Below are 21,311 nucleotides of genomic sequence, written 5' to 3' on the forward strand. Positions count from 1 at the left end.
CGAAATTAGCTCCAGTTACTAACAACAAGAACACTAAAAATGCTAGAGCATTTGTTCTGACGCTGAGCATCTCGTATCTGAGTAGGAAGACTAGATTGGATGGTAAGTTGTAACGCTCGTACGCGCTTAGGTTTAGATTCCTTTCGGCTGAGGGCATCGGCCACCACATTGGCTTTGCCCGGATGGTACTTGATCGCGCATTCATAATCGTTCAGGAGTTCGACCCATCGACGCTGTCGCATGTTCAACTCCTTTTGCTCGAAGATATGCTGGAGACTCCTGTGATCGGTGTAGATGGTGCACTTGGTACCGTACAGATAGTGCCTCCATATCTTGAGTGCAAAAACAACAGCTCCCAATTCTAGATCATGAGTAGTGTAGTTCCTTTCGTGAACTTTAAGTTGGCGCGATGCATACGCGATGACTTTATCCCATTGCATCAACACACAACCAAGACCTTGAATCGATGCGTCACAGTAAACCACAAAATCGTCTGTGCCCTCTGGCAATGAGAGAATAGGTGCACTGCAAAGTCTTTCCTTTAAGTGCTGAAATGCGGCCTCCTGGGCATCACCCCAACGATAGGTGACACCCTTCTGAGTCAGAGAAGTGAGGTGTTGCGCAATCTTAGAGAAATCCTTGATGAACCTTCTGTAGTAACCCGCCAAGCCCAAGAATTGGCGGATTTCGGTTGGTGTACGGGGTGCAGGCCAGTTTTTGATCGAGTCAACCTTGGATGGATCCACATGAATCCCATCCTCGTTTACCACATGGCCTAAGAAGTGGACTTCACGAAGCCAAAAGTCGCATTTAGAAAGCTTAGCGTACAACTGCTCTGCTCGAAGAAGTTCCAGGATAAGCCGTAGATGATGCTCGTGTTCCTCCTAACTCTTAGAATAGATCAGGATATCGTCGATGAAGACAATTACAAACTTATCCAGGTAAGGTTTGCACACTCGGTTCATAAGATCCATGAAGACCGCAGGTGCATTTGTCAGCCCGAAAGGCATAACCAGAAACTCGTAGTGCCCGTAACGAGTCCTGGATGTTGTTTTGGGGACGTCCTCATCTCGGACTCTCAGCTGGTGATATCCCGACCTCAGGTTAATCTTTGAATAGTAGCTCGACCCTTGCAGCTGGTCGAATAGGTCATTGATACGCGGAAGGTGATAACAATTCTTCACGCTCACCTTGTTGAGCTCACGATAATCGATACAAATTCAGAAGGTACCATCCTTCTTCTTCACAAACAATACTGGAGCTCCCTAGGGCGAAGAGCTAGGACGAATGAAACCTGTAGGATCGTAATCTGACCCAAACGAGCCGTTCAGAAGAGATCTCGTCCGATACAAAAGGCGGAAACAGATGTATCAGATTTATTTCAGTTGTATTGCACGAGAAATCACTTTAAACTGTCTCTGTATTGATATCAGATCGTATTACAAGCCTGGAGACACTTCGGCAGAGCTTCGCTACCGGAATCAGAACGTTACAAATTATTTGGCACGACAGGTATTTATAGGCAGTGGTATTTCGTACGAAACCATTCACACGAAATAGTGATTTCGTGCGAAATGACCAAAGCTCATTTCGTACGAAATGAACATGTCATTTCGTGCGAAATGCCCATAAACATACATTCCTCGTATTTCGTGCCCTAATCAAATCAATCTAATACAAGACGAAGTCGACAGACGTATGCACCAACAGACTCCCCCTCGGATGTTGACGAAGTCTTCGATGTTGAGTCTTCGGTTGTCAAACCTTCAGTCTTTATCAGTCTTCACACTCTCTCCAAAGATTCTCCATTATAAGCATCCTCAATCAATCTCTTTCTTTTCTCTTTATTCTAATTCTCACCTTGGATGTTGATCTGGCTCTTGAGCTTTCTAATTCTCTGGATCAGATCTCTTGATTCCTTAAGTTCATCAGCAACAGAAGCTTGTGTGAACTTCAGGATTCGAACCTGGCTTTCTACATCTTCAAACTCCCTCTTTATGTCTTCAGACTCCCCCTTTCGATATTTCGATATGCTAGGATCGCAGTCTGGAATTTACACTCTACATGCTTTGATTCAGAAACCAGGCTCTTATCATTCTTCACAGGTTCTAAGATCGTAACCTGGCTTTCACCTGCACAAACTCTACCACAAACATAAATTTCACAAATTTAAATTTTTGCAAATTTAGAAACCACATTGCAGGTATCAATCAGAATTGTTTAATCTTTGATGATCACTTGTAGGAATAACTTCTTCAAATACACTCTCCCAAACCTATTCATGATGTTTAGCACTCGGAATTTTGAAAATCAGTTCTCCAACATTAGTTGTCAAAAATCTTTTTGATTTTCATGAAGAGCAGTAAAGAAATATTTACAGACACTATTTTTTGTGAATTTGTGTAAGAGGATCATATCAGTTGTTGAGACAAATCACTAACACCATTATGCTTTAAACATTTTAAGTTCTAAACAATTTACTTAGATTGTGTCACACCCTGGCTTTTGCGGAAGCGTGGATTTATTTGGTGTGACTTCTTAATACCATAGCAACAAACACAACAATGCTATATGATAAAAATACGGGATGTTCATCCATTAGAATAGTTTAAAAAAATGCACAACATATTGTCTTAAAACATCAATCCCAAAACATATTACAAACCATGACTTGTTTAAAATGAGTTCATAAGACTCAACGAAAGACTACCAACAAAACGAGGATTTGAGACATGCAACCCGTCCAGGAAGGAGTTACACTTCCCAAACCTACGACCCTGGATGACATCCTTATTTAGTACGCAGCTAACATGCATCACCTGCCAGATCCGATTAATTCCCTGAAATACATATAGTTTAAAAATATCAACAAAAGTTGAGCGAGTTCATGTGTAAGTTTGTGTGTATAAGCCGTTAAAATAAGTCTCGTATGTATAAAAGTCCCTGGTATGTAGTGATGTGTGTAAAATGCAACATATAAATCACATCAATTAAGGCATAAAACTAACCCTTTTTAAGTACTAATGTTGGAAAAAGAGTGTTTTTGTCTTCCTTTTGTATTTTCAGGATGAAATGAGCTCAAAATCACAAAAGAAGCAAAAAAGACAACTAATTCTAGCATAAATACAAGAAAAGGAACAAAAGTAGACTGCCCGGACCCTCAACGGCACCTCCCAAGGCAAAGAAGAGAAAACAGAAGACTGAACACGCCCCGTGTCCAGCGAACACGGGGGCGTGCCCAGGAAGCAGCAGAAAAGACAAACCAGTAGAAGCTTCCATTGCCCACCACGGGGCCGTGTCCAGCGGGCACGGGGGCGTGGTGAAAGTACAGCAGGCGCATTAATTGTAATTGCGAATTACAATTAATGAAGAGAGAGAATGTCAGACGGGCACGGGGGCGTGTCCAGCGGACACGGGGCCGTGCCCAGCCTTCTGTTCAGCCTATAAATAGGGGTGCTTGGCTTCATTCCATCTCATCCCTTGGCACACCACCTCTCTCACACTTCATCCACCACCCACCACCACCATAATACCATCATCCACCACCATCATCCATTGTCCATCATAGAGTGTGTGAGTCGTCTCGGGATCCAAGATTGATCATAAGAGTTCTTGACAATCAAGGCCATGTTTGCCTAAGTCTCTTACATCACTTGGTGAAGACAAGTGTTTAGTATAATACTTTTTATTTTTAATCTTTTGCACTTTTTATTTGGTTTTGTATTAATGACTTTAATAACTAGTTACTTATGTTGAAGGTGATCTTTCCTTATCGTTTGTCCGTGGTGTCTTGGCATTATTTTACTGTCTATATAAAATAAAAGATTTTCACCATTCATATCTCCACGGTCTATATGGAGGTATGTTGGCTACCTGGTCGGGGGTTAAGGGAACGGTTTGGTAAGGGTCTTGCCCTTGTTCAGCGTTTAGAGGTCCTGCTTGGGACCTGAGTCAAATTTAGTAGGATCTCCTTCAATGCCCATAGGTATTGGATGGCGGGGATCCAAACTCTTTGACCCCCTCATAAGTTAACTACTATTAATACTATAACCCGGCTATTTAGGACTGTATCCCTGCTGACTCAGACTACTTAGCCGAGGGTAACGTCACCGCCGAAAGCGGGGCCTACCACAATTTGCATTAATAACTTAATTCATTATCTTTCAATAATCCGACCCTTTAGGATTGTATCCTTGCTGACTCAAACTACTGGGTTGAGGGTAACGTCGCCTTCAAAAGAGGGGCCTACTACAATAACTAAGATAATCTCTTAAACAAGTGCAAAAGTGCGAAAATAATCAAAGGTTATACTAATACACGTGTCGGATCCAAGTGATTCATCTTGTCTATCTGTTTTTATTTTATTTTATTTTTCAGCATTTAGTTAGTTTTTATTTTTTTAGTTTAAAACATTTTTCTCACTTTTTGATTTGATTAGACGTTGAGGATAAACCGGTATTAAAAGCTCTTGTGTCCTTGGACGACCTCGGTATCTTACCAACACTATACTACGTCCACGATGGGTGCACTTGCCCATATGTGTGTTTAGTGTTAGTAAATATCGTGTTTTATAAATTTAAAACTTGGCTAAAAGTGTAAAAAGGGGCTTAAATATACATCTAAATTATATACACACCGACACACATCAAGTTTTTGGCGCCGTTGCCGGGGACACAAGGATTTTAAGAAAGCTTAAAATCGACGGCCTAATCAGTTTTTCAAAACCTTTTTTAAAACGCGCGCACATTTTTCTGCATTTTAGTTTAGTTTGCATTTACAGTAGCCTGAACACGGGGCCGTGCTCGCTGAACACGCCCCCGTGCTGCATATTTTTAGAGTAGATACCCAGATACAGAGTCTGAACACGGGGCCGTGCTCACTGAACACGCCCCCGTGCTCAACGTGACCAGTAACTTTAATTAAAACGCCCAGATACAGACCCTGAACACGGGGCCGTGTCCACTGAACACGGGGCCGTGTCCAGCTTCTGTTTCCGTCTTATTTTTGTTTTCTGGTCCCGAGACTCAGTTGTGGTCTGTTGAGTGATTCTTATGGATCAATACTCAAGAGGTTACAACTACACCTATGATGAGGATGATTATAGGGGTAATTATTGCACTAATTGTCGTAACACACGCTCGGTTCAATATAATACTTCATATCAACCATCCAATTCATACAACTACTATGAGGAGCCCAGGTACGAGCCATCAACTTCATACACATCCTATGAAGACCAAAGGTATGAACCTCCTCCCTCATACTCATATTTTGATGAACCAAGGTATGAGCCTTCATACTCATATTTTGAAGACTCAAGATATGAGCCACCACCTTCATATACTTATTATGAGGAACCATGGCGTGAACAACCCACCTCATATGAGTACTATGAAGAACAAAGTTTCGAACCTTATCCATCATATACTTACAATGAAGAACAATGGTGTGAACCATCTACTTCATATGAGTATTATGAGGAGCCAAGGATCGAACAACCGGATTCAAGCTTTGAGGATCCAAATTCTTTTTCTCTCACCGAAGTGACCAATAGGATATTAGAACACATTAAAACTATCGAACGTTACATGAAAGAATCTCGCGCAAGGGAAGAGGAATCCCGCGCAAGAGAAGAACTAAATTGTAACAATAACGTAGAGATAGTTGAAAATGTAAAAATGGAAGAACAAGAAAGTGAGAAACCGAAACATGAGTTAAACAACGAAAAACGTGAGGCCGATAATGTTAAAATTCAAGAAGAGTCTAATTTTGAAGAAATTAATCTCTTGTCACCTACTTTCGAAAATCATTGTTTAGTAACCCCTCATGCTAAGTTTTTAAAAGAGTTAAACACTAGTGCTAAAATCAAAGAAATAGTGAGTGTTAAGTTAACTAATGATCAAACCTCGCTAATAAAAGAAGATCCTTTTGAAATTAACATTACACCGGTTCCAAGTTTCTTTCAAAATTCCTTTATTAGTAATATCACCATTGATAAAGATCTTTGTGTTAACATAATGCCTAACTACATTTTTGAAAAATTAAGTATTAGTGATTTTACTCCACTTCAAATTCCCATTTTTCTATCCGATCGAAAAGTAATGAAATCAATCGGTGTAGTTGAAGATGTTTTGGTTCAAACAAATCAAATGGTAATCCCAACCGACTTCATCATCCTTGATGACGCCCCGCTAGTCTTGGGAAAACCTTTTGTACAAACTCATAAAGCTTTGAAAAACCGGAAATTCAACAATCTACCTCTTCAGTTAGGGGTATTCAAAAGGAGCATAGACCTTGAGCGTTCAATGAAATATCCTTTTGGCAATAATGACCCCCTAATTGAAGATGAAGCTGAACCACCCGATACGACTAACGAAGAAGACCACTTTGTCGAAGAAGAGATAGCCATAGAACAAACCTTTAAGGTTCTTAATCTAGATGAGCCACAAAATAAGGTGTCTTCTAAAGACCCACCCATTGAGCTCAAGGAACTTCCTAAAGGTTTGGAATATGCTTTTCTAGGCAAAGATGGTAGTTTACCTGTAATCATTTCATCTAAATTAAGTAACATAGAAAAAGAAAAATTAATTAGCCTGCTTAAAAAACACAAAAACGCGATCGCTTGGAAGCTTGTAGATATTAAAGGAATAAGCCCTTCCATGTGCACGCACAAAATTTTAATGAATGATGACTACAAAACGGTAATTCAACCACAATGAAGAGTGAACCCCAACGTTCAAGAAGTGGTTAAGAATGAAGTCATCAAACTACTTGACGCCGGACTAATCTACCCTATCTCCGATAGCCATTGGGTAAGTCCCGTTCAAGTAGTCCCAAAGAAAGGAGGTATGACGGTAATAACTAACGAGAAAAATGAATTAATACCAACAAGAACCGTCACAGGATGGAGAGTTTGTATAGATTATAGGCGATTAAATGAAGCAACAAGGAAAGACCACTTTCCTTTACCCTTCATTGATCAAATGTTAGAAAGATTATCCGGTCATAAATTTTATTGTTTCTTAGATGGTTTTTCAGGTTACTTTCAAATACCGATAGCACCAGAAGACCAAGAGAAAACAACTTTCACATGTCCCTACGGAACTTTCGCATATCGACGCATGCCATTCGGTCTATGTAATGCGCCTGCAACATTCCAATGTTGTATGGTCGCCATTTTCCATGATATGATCGAAAAGACAATGGAAGTCTTCATGGATGACTTTTCCATCTTTGGAGACTCATATGACCAATGCCTCGATAATCTTGAACGAATGCTATCCCGATGTGAGGAAACTAACCTCGCCCTTAACTGGGAAAAATGCCATTTCATGGTAACAGAGGGAATAGTACTCGGTCACAAAATCTCAAGCGAAGGAATGGAAGTTGATCGAGCAAAAATAGAGACTATTTCTCGATTACCTCCTCCATCCTCCGTACGAGCAATCAGAAGTTTCCTAGGACATGCCGGATTTTATAGAAGGTTTATCAAAGACTTTTCAAAAATCTCAAGGCCTCTAACAAAATTACTTGAAAAAGATGCACCCTTCATCTTTGACAAGGAATGCAATCAAGCATTTCTAACCCTCAAGGAAATGCTAGTCAATGCACCTATCATGATAACGCCAGATTGGAAACTTCCTTTCGAAATCATGTGTGATGCAAGTGACTTTGCTGTTGGAGCAGTCTTGGGACAAAGGAAAGAAAAGCATTTCCACCCAATTTATTATGCTAGTAAAACTCTTAATGATGCACAAGAAAATTATACAACTACAGAAAAAGAATTACTAGCAGTGGTATTTGCTTTTGATAAATTTCGTTCTTATCTTGTTCTTTCTAAAACAGTAGTCTATACAGACCATGCAGCCATCAGGTACCTCTTCAAGAAACAAGACGCAAAACCCCGTTTGATCAGATGGATTCTACTCCTCCAAGAATTCGACATCGAAATCAAGGACAAAAGAGGAGCAGAAAACACTGCTGCAGATCATCTCTCACGCTTAGAAGACCCAGCTTTGGAGACAACCAGAGACGAGCAAATCAACGAGAAATTTCCCACGGAATCCTTGGAAATGATGGAGAGTAGACAAGAGCCATGGTATGCCGACTACGCTAATTTCCTAGCTAGCGGTATAGTCACCAAAGGATGGCCACATCATCAAAGAAAGAAATTCTTTGCTGATGTAAAGCATTACTTTTGGGAAGACCCCTATCTTTTCAAAATGTGTGCCGACCAGCTCATCCGAAGGTGTGTCCATGGTAATGAAGCACGAAGAATTCTCCGTCATTGTCATGAAGGTCCATACGGAGGACATCATGGTGCCGCAAGTACCGTACGAAAGGTATTTGATTCGGGATTTTACTGGCCAACCATTTACAAGGATGCACAGAACCTTGTAAAGACATGTGATGCCTGCCAGAGATCAGGTAATATTTCTTCCAAAAACGAAATGCCTTAAAATGGCATTCTCATCTGTGAAATCTTTGATGTATGGGGACTCGATTTCATGGGACCGTTCCCACCTTCAAAGGGAAACAAATATATACTTGTGGCAGTCGATTACTTGTCTAAATGGGCGGAGGCCGAGGCTCTTTCAACAAATGATGGAAGAGTAGTGGTAAAATTTTTGAAAAAACTGTTCTCTCGCTTCGGGACACCAAAGGCTTTAATAAGTGATAGAGGTACCCATTTTTGCAATCATCAACTCGAAAAAATATTAACAAGGTATGGGGTCTATCACCGGGTCTCAACAGCATATCACCCTCAAACAAATGGGCAAGCCGAAGTGGCTAATCGAGGTTTAAAACGAATACATGAAAAAACTGTAGGAATAAATAAAAAAGAATGGGCCGACAAGTTAGACGACGCTTTATGGGCTTTTCGAACTGCTTATAAAACCACTGTAGGCACAACCCCATATAAACTCGTCTATGGAAAAAGTTGTCACTTTCCAGTAGAAATAGCTCACAAAGCCTACTGGGCAATAAAAAACGTAAACTTAGATTTAGAAAATGCAGGTAAAAATCGATTTTGTCAAATAAATGAACTAGACGAGCTAAGGAATTATGCATATTCTAACTCTGAAATTTATAAAGAAAGAATGAAAAATTTACACGATAAATATATTAAATCTAATGAATTTCGGGTAGGAGATCAAGTTCTATTGTTTAATTCACGACTTCGATTATTTCCTGGTAAGCTAAAATCTAGGTGGTCAGGACCTTTTTCCGTCACCCATGTTTTTCCACACGGTGCAGTAGAAATTAAAACTCGAAATGGGATACCATTTAAAGTCAATGGCCAACGGCTAAAACTCTACAGAGGATCCATTGAGGATGAGGAAGAGGAGAAATCACTTCAAACGGTTAACGAATAAACTCATACCAGACATATTACAAGTAAGTGTACGTTTCAAAACCGGTAAGTCTTCTAACCATTTTCGGAAATAGGGGGCATGCACACAAGCACATCGTTAAAAAAAAAATTTCAAAAACTTTGCCCGGCACGAGGCCGTGTCCGCTGGACACGGGGCCGTGTCGAGGCAACTGTCGGGATAAAACCCTCTTTTCCTATCAGTTACACCATTCCACACGCCCCGTATAGCCGAAAACGCTCTGGTTCCAGGCGATTTTCTGCAGTTTTCCGACGTCACTACCGAGTTTAACAACGTCAAGGTATGATTCTATCCTCTTTAGTAGTTAGATTAGTTACTTGCATGTAGTTAAAACATCAAAAATTGGGGAAAAATCTAGGGTTCTTCATGTTCATCCGGATCGAACTCAAAATTTTTGATGAAATTTGTTAGTAGTAGTTTAGATTAGTATAGTAGGAAGTAAATAAACATGTATTGTTGATAGATTCGTTCGATTTCCAACTAAAACCCCAAACCCTTATTCTTGAACCGAAAAACACGAAATTGAAAGGGTAAACGGTTTGTTTTGGGAAAAACGACACTTAGGGTTTCATTTTCGGGGGAAACTGCTACTATTGGGCTAAAAATTTTCAGGTTTTCGAAACCGGGACGAAAAATGAAATTTTTGGGTTACAGACGCCTGGACACGGGGTCGTGTCCGCTGAACACGGGGCCGTGTCCAGCCCACTGTTTGCAGTTTCGCTCCAATTATCCTTGTTTCGTACTAACTTTTGATGTATTCTTTCAGATGTCGAAATTCACGAGGTTTAACGCAAGTGAACTGGACGCTAGGGTGCGATACGAGGTACTACAAACAAGACCGGAGGAGTACCCTAGGCGGGCGTGTACCGACTTGCTAACCATGGTGAATCAACTTGACCGATTCAACAACATTGTGAGAGGTCCACTGGCTGTCGCATTGAACACCCGGCTTCGGTCGGTGCATCAATGCACGATGGAGTTCTACAGCACCTTCATTTTCAACTCGAGATGTGACCCGTTTGACCATGATGCGGTCACATTCCGATGTGGAGGGACCACGTTGACAACCTCCATGGCACAGTTTGGAGCTATCATAGGGCTATATAGTGAAGAGGAATCGGGAAATGAAGAGAATACTGGGGGATTACGAGACTTGGATGCAACTGAACGCCAAGCCGCATGGGCTCAAATAGGTGAAGGAATCTACAACCCGAGCAGCACCAAAAGCACCAAACTGAGGGACCCGCTTTACCGCTACATTCACAGGCTCCTCACCTACTCGCTGAACCAGCGTCACGACAGTAGTGGCGTTGTAGGGTTGAAAGATTTGGTTGTCCTTCACTGCATCCACAACCAGAAGCCTCTCGATGTTCCCTATCTCTTGCTACGGAACATGCACCTAAATCGCCTTGCTCACGCTCCTACACCTATCTTCTTCGGGGGATGGGTGTACCGTCTCTTCAAGCATTTCACGAATATCCCAAGGTCCTTTGAAAGGAGTCCATGGTCGGGACGAGTTGACTACCACATTTGCCGAGCCATGAACTTACTTTATGAGGCGGAAGACGGGACGGTGAGCTTTCAAAGGACGCAAGGCTATGCATGGAACCCGCAGGAGGCTCTAGTTCTTCATGCACCACCTCCCCATTTTCAGTACCCACCCCAAGGCGATCCGGGTCAATCCTCCTCTCAAGGAGGCGGTTTTCCTAACTTTCAAAGTTTACATGATCTTTTGCAGGAAAACCTCATGTGCACCAGGATCACCTACAATCTCGCCAACAACACATACCACCGGGTTGGAGCTATCGAGCGCAACATTAACGATATACAAGATGATATCGGTAGCATCCGGGAGTACATGGCGAGGCATGGGGGTGGAGGTGATGGTAGCGATGAAGACATGGAGTAGGAGGCTTGAAGGAACAAGGGGCAGGTTGGTGATAAGCCCACAGGTTTAAGTACCCTTCTCTATCGAACAATTTACGGCCTGCGTGCCGCTTGTTGAACAATTTACTTTCCTTAACTATTTCTTTTATCTTTGTTTTATTTTTACTTTATGCGTGGAGACAATTAACGTTGGTAATTTAGGATGGTTTATGTTTGTTTGGTTTGGTATTGAGTGATTAGACAGGTACAATGCAAGGGTTAGAGTGCTAAACATTAGCACTTGCAGCCCCGAAATGGAGAAACCGGGAGACAAAACCTGTTTTTTAGGCTCACAGACTGTCCACACGGGGACGTGTCCAGCCGACACGCCCCCGTGTTCATCTCCCAGACCTGCTATTTGGTTACTGACCTGCAAATTTTTGCCAGACACGAGGCCGTGTTCACCCAACACGCCCCCATGTTCATCTTCTGTAAGTTCTCAGTACTGGCAGTTCGCCACGGGGCCGTGTCCAATGGACACGGGGCCGTGTCCAATGGACACGGGGCCGTGTCCAGACTGCCAGTAACATAAATCTTTGCTTTTTAACTTACTTTTACACATTCTAATCGACCAAAAACCTTATTTTTGGACACATTGAGGACAATGTGTAATTTAAGTGTGGGGGGGATGCTAAAACCTTGAATTTTGCAAATCCTAAATACAAGCCTTACACAAAACTCTATTGGAACCGCTAAACACCCCAAATTTTTTTCAAAAAACTTTTTCATTTACTTGTCTTAGTTTAAGTTGGAAATAACAAGTTCTAAAAAGGTTATATTTTTAAGTTTACAACCGATAGCGTCGTGATAACAAAGAACCAACATAAGAAAATTATGAAACGGCATAACAAGTCTAGTTAAAAATTCGATTATATATACTTGATCACATTAAAAACCCATTCCCACAAAAGTGAGTTTTGAGCCTTTATTGAGCATAAAAATATACATATTTAGACTAAATGCTCATTTTTTGTTTCTTGTGAGAATAGCCGCTTGGTTCTTACAACTCTAGAACTTGCCACGACAATACATTCCCGGTCCTTACCAACTTAAACCCAAGTAAGTAAATGATGGAGGCATTAGGACTAACCATTTTTTCTTTCAAAACCATTATTTTTCATTTTTTTTATCACCTACCCAAAATCCCCCTAGATAGCCCCTTTGAGCCTAAACCTTTCATTTCATTACCCCAAAACCCTTTTCACCCACCAAAAAACCTTTTTTTTATTTTTCACCCTTTATTTTAGTAACAAGCTCGGTTTTTCGTAAAACTCGCCTTTTTATGTGATGAAAAAAAAAATAAAAAAATAAAAAAAAAATGATGAAGTCAAAAACAAACAAAAGCTATATAAAAGCTTGTTTGGAAAAATACTTCAAAATAAAAAGTCGCTAAAGACAAGGTATTTTACGAAAACCGACGCTTTTTACGATTTTCGCCCTTTTACTAACCACTAACACAAACCACCCACCTTTAACCCAAGCCTAACCCTTCACCCCAAAAGTCCTCTTGATATTTACAAAGGTAAAAAGTTAAAAAGGAGGAGGATTGATTGCTTGGCAAGCCTATGGAAGGCGTAAGTTCCATGCCGCTCTCGAGTGATTCACTAAAAATATACACCTTCGGACGAGAGTTGAGTGATCCCCCGTGAGGTATGTGAACTTGTATATAAATGGAATTTTAATAAGGCATGCTATGCCCAAATAAGTAATTTATCTTATGAAACGTTCAAAATAAATCATAACGAATAGGATTGTAAATAAATAAAAATAAAACTTACTAAGACCTTGGATTCCCGACACTCTAGGACAAGCTAAAAACTTTCTCTTCTACCTATTCCATTTGGGAGTGTAAGCCACATTTAAAGAGTTTTGCTTGAGGACAAGCAAAAGTTCAAGTGTGGGGGTATTTGATGTGTGTAAAATGCAACATATAAATCACATCAATTAAGGCATAAAACTAACCCTTTTTAAGTACTAATGTTGGAAAAAGAGTGTTTTTGTCTTCCTTTTGTATTTTCAGGATGAAATGAGCTCAAAATCACAAAAGAAGCAAAAAGACAACTAATTCTAGCATAAATACAAGAAAAGGAACAAAAGTAGACTGCCCGGACCCTCAACGGCACCTCCCAGGGCAAAGAAGAGAAAACAGAAGACTGAACACGCCCCGTGTCCAGCGAACACGGGGGCGTGCCCAGGAAGTAGCAGAAAAGACAAACCAGTAGAAGCTTCCATTGCCCACCACGGGGCCGTGTCCAGCGGGCACGGGGGCGTGGTGAAAGTACAGCAGGCGCATTAATTGTAATTGCGAATTACAATTAATGAAGAGAGAGAATGTCAGACGGGCACGGGGGCGTGTCCAGCGGACACGGGGCCGTGCCCAGCCTTCTGTTCAGCCTATAAATAGGGGTGCTTGGCTTCATTCCATCTCATCCCTTGGCACACCACCTCTCTCACACTTCATCCACCACCCACCACCACCATAATACCATCATCCACCACCATCATCCATTGTCCATCATAGAGTGTGTGAGTCGTCTCGGGATCCAAGATTGATCGTAAGAGTTCTTGACAATCAAGGCCATGTTTGCCTAAGTCTCTTACATCACTTGGTGAAGACAAGTGTTTAGTATAATACTTTTTATTTTTAATCTTTTGCACTTTTTATTTGGTTTTGTATTAATGACTTTAATAACTAGTTACTTATGTTGAAGGTGATCATTCCTTATCGTTTGTCCGTGGTGTCTTGGCATTATTGTCACACCCCCAAAATCCCACCCGCGGAGTACCACCGCTTGGGAGCGTGACTGACCAGGATCAAGCCACCAATCATATTGAACATGTAAATATATATAGTAAAAGTTATCCATCAATACGAAAGGTGTTTATCAAAACCAACATAGTTAAGTATAGCGGAAGCATTAATGTAATAACCCAAACATAAGTGTTAATGTATGAAATATCATAAGTTATCACGATCCTTTTGCCCACAACGACCTGCTCCTCCTTGTGCAAGCTCCATATTGTACCTAAGGTCCTGCAAGGCATGCAGCAGATAATCAACAACTAGTTGAGCGAGTTCACAGAAAGTAAGTTCGTATTAATAGTGCGTAGGTTCAGCTAGAGGGGGCTTCCCATACAAGTGTATACTATTGGTGAGGGATTCTCACATTTATCCTTAACAATGGGGGCTTCCCATTATGGTACTTACTAGACTAAATGCAACCATGTGTTCTTCTTAATCCGAGAACAGGAATACGTACAAGGTCACGCAGGATTTACGTGAGTGCCCTTCCCCGAGGACAGTGGTACGTGTGGGGTTTACGCAGGATTTACGTAAGTGTCCTTCCGACCCGGAAGACAGTAGTGGGTGTTAGGTTACGCAGGATTTACGTAAGTGTCCTCCCGACCCCGGAGACAATGGTAGATACTAGTTTGCGTAGGTTTTACGTAAGTGTCCTGACTATCCTGAGGACGATGGTCTATAGTCTAGTGATTGTGTAAGTACGAGTAATCATTCCATATCAAACATTCCAACCCAATTCCCAACCCGGGAATCCCATGCCTTGGCTGTGTGAACTCACCTAGGATTGCTCGGCAGATACACAAAGAGTACTGGTAAGCTAGTAAATGGTCAACCACGTCCGGTTAACAGTAGTAGGGGAGTGACCCGAACGAGAGAATGATGCACGGTTGCCTTGTGCCGTCGAGTTCTAGAGAGAAGGAAGAGGAGCTAGGGTTTTGTGTGTGTTATGAGAATTGTAACAAATGAGAGAACAACCCCCCCCCTAAGGGTGTTTGTTTGCGTGAAAGGGGAGTGGGCCGAGCCCAACTCGGCTACCCATTGATCCGAATGCAAAGTGTAGCCCAAAAGGGCTTGTGCGATCGAGTGGTGTTGTGCGGTTTGGTTTGTTTATAAATATTCATACATATACGTAACACATATAGCACATAACATTTATATCATGCATTCATTAATCATTCAAGTTCATATAGTCACATATCGTGCACATACATCACATCAAAGTAGGTCCGAAATACAAGTTGTCACATTATCCCCAACTAAAAAGAAATTTCGTCCCGAAATTTGGTATGCACTCACTGAGGGAGCTAGGTAAGTTCAATCGTTCGATCACTGATTTTCCTGGGGTGTCACATCCTCCCCCCGTTGATCTGGAATTTCGTCCAGAAATTCCGAAGTAGTAGCTTCAGCCTCAGCATTGGTTCCAAATAAGTGGGGGTACTTTTCTGTCATCCTGTCTTCGCGTTCCCAGGTGTACTCTGGGCCACGTTTGGAGTTCCAACGTACTCGAACAAGAGGGATTCTCTTGTTTTTGAGGACCTTCACATCCCGGTCCGTGATTTCAACTGGCTCCTCGACGAACTGCAACCGCTCGTCGATTGTGAGTTCCTTAAAAGGAATGATAAGGGTCTCATCTGATAGGCACTTCTTCAGATTCGACACGTGAAAGACATTGTGAACTGCCCCGAGTTCAGCTGGTAGGTTCAATCTGTAGGCTACCTTGCCGATTTTCTCAACGATCTCGAATGGTCCGACATATCGCGGATTTAGTTTGCCCCGTTTGCCAAAACGAACCACACCCTTCCAGGGTGAGACTTTAAGTAAAACCCGGTCCCTGACCTGAAATTCCAATGGCTTTCTACGCTTATCCGCGTAGGCCTTCTGACGGTCGCGTGCTGCCGCCATGCGTTGTCGTATCTGTGCTATCTTTTCTGTGGCGTCCACTACAATCTCTGGACCCGTAATCTGACTATCCCCCACCTCTGCCCAACAGAGAGGTGACCGGCATTTACGCCCGTACAATGCCTCGAATGGAGCGGCTTGAATGCTGGTGTGATAACTATTATTGTATGAGAACTCCACCAGAGGGAGATGCTTTTCCCAGCCGTTGCCGAAATCGATAACACATGCCCGAAGCATGTCTTCAAGAGTTTGAATCGTTCGCTCAGACTGCCCATCCGTCTGAGGATGATATGCTGTGCTCATGTCTAACCGTGAGCCGAAAGATTTGTGCATCGCTTGCCATAGTTCTGACGTGAATCGTGCATCGCGATCCGAAATGATGGATGTGGGCACTCCGTGCCTTGAAACAACTTCCTTGAGATAGATGTCTGCGAGAGTGGAGAACTTATCCGTTTCCTTTATAGCCAGGAAGTGTGCAGACTTGGTGAGTCGATCCACGATCACCCATATGGTATCATTCCCCCGCTGGGATCTAGGTAAGCCTGTAACAAAATCCATGGAAATTTCTTCCCATTTCCACTGAGGTATTGTGGGTTGCTGAAGTAGACCCGCTGGTTTCTGATATTCAACCTTGACCCATGCACAGGTCAAACATTTGCCGACATAAGTAGCGATGTGGGCCTTCATGCTAGGCCACCAATAAGTAGTTTTGATGTCGTGGTACATCTTGACCGACCCTGGATGTACTGAGTAGCGAGACTTGTGAGCTTCATCCATCACAAGTTCGCGTAGACCGCCATAAAGTGGGACCCAAATACGCCCCGTTACATAGTAGGCGCCATCTGCCTTCTGTTCCATTCGTTGCCTTGAGCCGCGTAGGGCTTCAGCCCTGACGTTTTCTGGTTTCAATGCTTCTGCCTGGGCATCTCGTATCTATGTAGGAAGGCTAGACTGAATCGTAAGCTGTAGCGCTCGCACGCGCTGTGGTAGAGTGTCTTTCCGACTGAGGGCATCAGCCACAACGTTGGCTTTGCCTGGATGGTACTTGATGGCGCATTCGTAATCGTTCAGTAGTTCAACCCATCGTCGTTGTCGCATGTTCAAATCCTTCTGCTTAAGGATATGCTCGAGACTCCTGTGATCGGTGTAAATCGTGCACCTGGTACCGTACAGGTAGTGTCGCCATATCTTAAGCGCGAACACAACAGCTCCCAGCTCTAAATCGTGCGTCGTGTAGTTCCGTTCATGAATCTTAAGTTGGCGTGAAGCGTAGGCAATAACCTTATCCCGTTGCATCAATACACATCCAAGACCCTGGATGGATGCATCACAATATACTACGAAATCATCCGTGCCCTCTGGCAATGAGAGGATAGGTGCACTGCAAAGTCTATCCTTTAAGTGCTGGAAAGCAGTCTCCTGGGGCTCTCCCCAGCGATAGGTAACACCCTTCTGTGTCAGTAGCGTAAGCGACTGAGCAATCTTTGAGAAATCCTTGATAAATCGTCTGTAGTAACCCGCCAAACCCAAGAATTGGCGTATTTCCGTTGGCGTACGTGGTGCAGGCCAGTTTCTGATCGAGTCTACCTTGGATGGATCGACGTGGATCCCATCCTTGTTCACTACGTGGCCTAAGAAGTGGACTTCACGAAGCCAGAAGTCGCATTTCGAAAACTTAGCGTACAGCTGTTCCTTCCGTAGGAGTTCCAAAATAAGGCGTAGATGCTGCTCGTGCTCCTCCTGACTCTTGGAGTAGATTAGGATGTCGTCGATGAAAACAATGACGAACTTGTCAAGATAGGGTTTGCACACCCTGTTCATAAGGTCCATAAATACGGCAGGTGCGTTCGTTAACCCGAACGGCATGACAAGAAACTCGTAGTGACCGTAACAAGTTCTGAATGCGGTTTTGGAGACGTCCTCCTCTCGGACTCTCAGCTGATGATAACCAGACCTCAAGTCTATCTTGGAATAGTAACACGACCCTTGCAACTGGTCGAATAAGTCGTCGATGCGCGGAAGAGGATAACGGTTCTTCACCGTCACCTTGTTGAGTTCACGGTAGTCGATGCACATTCTGAACGTACCGTCTTTCTTTCTCACGAACAATACTGGAGCTCCCCAAGGCGAAGAGCTTAGACGAATGAAGCCCTTTTCCAAGAGCTCTTGTAGCTGCTTTGACAGTTCCTCCAATTCTGATGGAGCTAGACGATACGGTGCGCGAGCTATGGGTGCTGCTCCTGGAGCGAGCTCGATTTGAAATTCGACTTGACGGTGAGGCGGTAACCCAGGTAATTCTTCAGGAAACACCTGAGGGTAGTCGCGAACAATTGGAATATCCTCCAATTTCTTTTCCTTCACTGATGCATCTGAAACGAGTGCCAAGATTGCGGTGTGACCCTTTCGCAGGCACTTCTGAGCCTTCAAGAAAGAGATGATGCCTACCACTGCACCACTCTTGTCACCTTGAACTTCGAGAGGTTCTTGCCCTGAACGTGGAATACGAATGATCTTCTCACTGCATAAGATCTCTGCCTGATGTTGGGATAACCAATCCATCCCAATAATGATATCAAAACTTCCCAAGACTATGGGAATAAGGTCGATGGAGAAAACTTGACCGGCTAAGACAATACTACAACCCTTGACTATTTGCGTGGCTTCTAAACTCTTACCATTAGCTAGTTCTACGACGTGTTTGGTGTTTAGGGGTGTTGATGTACGTTTTAACAATTTACTGGCTTTCACAGAAATATAACTTGTATCCGCACCCGAATCAAATAAAACAGTAACGTAAATATCGTCGAGGAGAAACTTACCCATAACCACATTGGGATCGTTCATTGCGTCTCCTCGCCCCAGCACGAAAGCTCGACCCCTTGCCTCGTTGCCATTGTTGTTGTTTCCCCCGTTGTTGTTCCCGTTGCCCTGGTTATTGTTGTTGCGATTTTGGTTCTGGTTCAACTGAGGACAATCGCGTTTGAAATGACCTTCAGCCCCACACTGGAAACATCCCCGGTTTCCACGCTGTGGCTGCTGCTGCTGCTGTGGGTTCTGTGGAGCTGGTTGTTGCGGTTGCTGGTTCTGATTTGCAGGCCGTGGGCTCCTACAGTCTTTGGCCCCGTGACCCATCTTAAGACATCTTTGACAACGACCTTTGTTGCACTGGCCGCTGTGATGTCTGTTGCAGTTGTGACACTTGGGGTGAAACCCTTGATACATTCTCTGTCTATGACCACCAGAGGATTGCTGACTAGGACTCTGGTAGTGGTCAGTCTTCTGCTGCTGAGTTTGAGACTGAACTGTTGCTGAACCTTTGCTAGAATCCCCATCCCACTTTCTTTTGTTGTCACTGGGTGTAGTGGGAGTAGCGGCTGAAGTGGTAGCACTGATGCGTTTGGGCAACTTGTTCTGATCTACCGCCTGGTCCGTGAGGCGATGAGCAAGACGCTGGATATCCTGAATGTTGTCGAGGTTGGCCGATGTAACATGGCTCTGAATTTCTGAGGCTAGACCCTTGAGGTACAACTCGATGCGCTTGATCGGAGGGTCTACCATGGTTGGGCACAAGATGGCCAGTTCGTTTGATCGTTTCGTATAGGCTTCAATCTCTGACCCCGTCATTTTCAAGTGATAAAGCTCGTTCTCCAACTTGTGGATGTCATCACGCGTGCAGTATTCCCTCTTGATGAGTTCCTTGAAGTCGTTCCAGGGTGTGGCGTTAGCAGCTGCCAACCCTAAGATCTGAACTTGGGCGTTCCACCAAGTTAGTGCTATTCCTTCTAGCGTGCCAGTGGCGTATTTCACCCTGCGAACCTCAGGGCATTCACACATCTCGAACACTGACTCCAGCTTCTCAAACCAGTGGAGGAGTCCCACTGCCCCCTCTGTGCCGCTGAAAGTACTTGGACGACAGTCCATGAAGTTCTTAAAGGTGCAAACTTGCTGCTGCGCTGGTTGACCTATTGTGTACGAATAGGGCAAAGTTTAAATACAAGGGCTAGTTTAGGCGTGTAGGATCTAAAGATCCTAGTGTAAATTATGACTACATGATATACTACCTGCTTGAGCAGCTGCAAGTGCCGCAGCAACTTGAGCTTGAACGAGAGCCTCTAGCTGGGCTTGTGTCATATTAATTCGTCCAGACATGATCTTCATAGTAAAAGTAACGTAAGTGAGAGTGGTTCGCGAATAGGGCGATGACAGAAAAGCGTAAGCACATAGGTATTCTCATGTAATAAAGTCATGTGTATCTAAACGTAATGCGAGCAAAGTTCTATATAGTTCTAGCATACAGGCAATAAACATAAACCTTATTACCTAGGATGTCGAGTCTTGCACGTGGAGCGAAGCGTCATTGTGGATCGTTGAGAGCACTGTGCTGGTTATAGTCTGGTTTTAATAAAAACGTTTTCCCCATATTAAAACCAAGTTCTCTATAACCAATGGCTCTGATACCAATCTGTCACACCCCCAAAATCCCACCCGCGGAGTACCACCGCTTGGGAGCGTGACTGACCAGGATCAAGCCACCAATCATATTGAACATGTAAATATATATAGTAAAAGTTATCCATCAATACGAAAGGCGTTTATCAAAACCAACATAGTTAAGTATAGCGGAAGCATTAATATAATAACCCAAACATAAGTGTTAATGTATGAAATATCATAAGTAATCACGATCCTTTTGCCCACAACGACCTGCTCCTCCTTGTGCAAGCTCCATATTGTACCTAAGGTCCTGCAAGGCATGCAGCAGATAATCAACAACTAGTTGAGCGAGTTCACAGAAAGTAAGTTCGTATAAATAGTGCGTAGGTTCAGCTAGAGGGGGCTTCCCATACAAGTGTATACTATTGGTGAGGGATTCTCACATTTATCCTTAACAATGGAGGCTTCCCATTATGGTACTTACTAGACTAAATGCAACCATGTGTTCTTCTTAATCCGAGAACAGGAATACGTACAAGGTCACGCAGGATTTACGTGAGTGCCCTTCCCCGAGGACAGTGGTACGTGTGGGGTTTACGCAGGATTTACGTAAGTGTCCTTCCGACCCGGAAGACAGTAGTGGGTGTTAGGTTACGCAGGATTTACGTAAGTGTCCTCCCGACCCGGGAGACAATGGTAGATACTAGTTTACGTAGGTTTTACGTAAGTGTCCTGACTATCCTGAGGACGATGGTCTATAGTCTAGTGATTGTGTAAGTACGAGTAATCATTCCATATCAAACATTCCAACCCAATTCCCAACCCGGGAATCCCATGCCTTGGCTGTGTGAACT

The sequence above is a fragment of the Helianthus annuus genome, chromosome 9, assembly GCF_002127325.2.
Source record: "Helianthus annuus cultivar XRQ/B chromosome 9, HanXRQr2.0-SUNRISE, whole genome shotgun sequence".
Lineage (NCBI taxonomy): Eukaryota > Viridiplantae > Streptophyta > Magnoliopsida > Asterales > Asteraceae > Helianthus > Helianthus annuus.